This window comes from Coenobita brevimanus, chromosome 45 (assembly GCF_032717465.1).
Source record: "Coenobita brevimanus isolate Jiangsu-jjx chromosome 45, ASM3271746v2, whole genome shotgun sequence".
Lineage (NCBI taxonomy): Eukaryota > Metazoa > Arthropoda > Malacostraca > Decapoda > Coenobitidae > Coenobita > Coenobita brevimanus.
In genome coordinates, this window is record NC_136998.1 from 39,111,152 (window position 1) to 39,113,727 (window position 2,576).

A 2,576-nucleotide genomic window follows, 5' to 3' on the forward strand; every position below is an offset into this window, starting at 1 on the left:
TCGTTCTTTCCACTCACTCCACCTTTGCACACCCTCTTATTCTCACTTCCTCTACGTCTTATTCCTTCCCAGTGATGAGCTTAACAAAACAGACAGACATTGACGATGATAACAGACTGACAGACATAGTTAAAGACACTATTCATCGCTGGCAGTCTTCCTCACCTCCTTCAGTCCGCTTTCACTTCTGCACACTCCTTTTCTATTCACTCTTCTTCATGCACTATTTCACCCTCACACTAAATATTTATGTTGAATGGCAGGTAGACATCAATCATCACAACCTACCACAAGCTGTCTTACTACCTACCACAATAGGTCTTCCTCTCCTTCTGCCTTTACCTAGTCTTCCTCTCTCACTCCCTTTATCTACCCCACTTCCGTACACTTGTTTCCTTTTCTCTAGGTCATATTTCAAGGTATAAATGAAACACCTGGAGACAATGCCAGAGAAACCTATCCAGAGCCTCTGCTCATTACAACCCTGTCCATGTCGGTTTTATATTTCTTTTATCTTCTTCATTTCTGTACACCAAAACGACGTGAATAGGCAGAACAACCTACCCACCTCTACTATCCACCACCACCAGAACACCCCCAGTCCTCTCCTTCTATCCTCTTCACCTTTCCTCACGCTATTAATTATGTGGGTAGACAAAGGCTCTATTCTCCTTCCCATTCCTCCAGTCGACCTCATCTTCTATCCATCTACCCACAGAATTAAGTGGATAAATGATGACACCTATCCAAAACCTCTACCCTCTATCCCACCACGTCCATCTATCAACTTCCCCATCACTCCTTTCTTTTTCTCCCTTTCCATCTTCCATCACCCACTTCAATGCAGTCCTACTAAAAAAATATGTGAATAGCCAGGATAGACGAGGAGACCTATCCACCGTCTCTACCCTTTGGCCCACCACATCCCCTATCATCACTCACATCACTGCTTTCTTTACCTCCCTTGTCTCCTATCCACTTCATTCCTGAGCTCTCTAAAATTAAGTGGACAGACAGTGACCGTTCGACTCCACTATTCCCCTAACCACTCCACCGTCTCTCTATCCACTTCACCATCCTCCTATCTCCTCCACCATCCCCCTATCCACTCCACCGTCCCCCTATCCACGCCACTGTCCCCCTATCCATTCCACCGTCCCCCCTATCCACTCCACCATTCCCCTATCCACTCCACCATTCCCCTATCCACTTCTCCATCCCCCTATCCACTCCACCGTCCCCCTATCCACTCCACCGCCCCCCTATCCACTCCACCGCCCCCCTATCCACTCCACCGCCCCCCTATCCACTCCAACGCCCCCCTATCCACTCCACCGTCCCCCTATCCACTCCACCGTTCCCCTATCCACTCCAACGCCCCCCTATCCACTCGCCATCCCAATCCCGTCTCTGGCTAACGTTTAACCTCGCACTCACTGGCTGGATTCTGATTTAACGCGCTCGATAATTAGTTTAGCAATGAATGGCCAATATTATAGCCGCTGTAAATTGCTGCACCGATATCTACTCCCTCTCTCTCTCTCTCTCTCTCTCTCTCTCTCTCATCCTTTCCCCCCTTCTATCACCACCTCCTCTCTCCCCAACACTCTCTCATACCCCCCTTCTCTCTCCCACCTTCCCCTTCTCTCAACCTTCCCATCTTTCCCCTCTTTCTTCCTCCTCCAGTCTCCCCTTCTGCATCCTTTCCTCCTCCTCTCCTACTCTTTTCTTTCCCACATACCCCCTCCTCCTCCCACTCCCCTACCTCTAACTGGTAACAGCCACCCCAGGCTACCCCCATTCTTAACCTCACTACCACTACTCTTACCACTGTCTCACGTCCACTACTATTCTCTTCACCTCTACTCTTATTAATGTAAACTCTGTCACTATTATCATCGCTATTCTTGCCACAGCACCAATATTCTACTGTTACTACTACTACTGCTGCTACTACTACTACTACTACTACTATTGCTGCTGCTGCTCAGACAACCGTTATTGCAATCACAGCTATCACTGTCAATCTACAATTTACCTCAACTTTCACCACCACCACCACTACAATCACCACCATTACCCCACCTCTTCTCTTATCTACCATTATTCTCACTACCACTACTACCAACATCCCAACCAACATTTACAGGCCTTCCCTTCAGCTACCATTTTTATAACCAGTTTTATTATTTTAAGGCCACCACAATTCCATGAAGGCTACCAACATTTCTGACCCCGTTCTCTCTTACAATACTACCACTAACAGCCGAACTGTCTCTCTCTCTCTCTCTCTCAACCTCCAAACGCAACTATTACTTCTCTCATTTTTCCATTCTACTAGCATCAACATCATCATATTCTCTCTCTCTCTCTCTCTCTCTCTCTCTCTCTCTCTCTCTCTCTCTCTCTCTCTCTCTCTCTCTCTCTCTCTCTCTCTCTCTCTATCTCAAACCTACAAACACGCCCTCCTTCTAGCTGTAACTATGATATGAAAAGCATTTACTATCCTTCCACAGCCCAGTTCACCGCCTCCACTCTCGCCAATGACTACGAGTACAATCAACAATTATTTATAT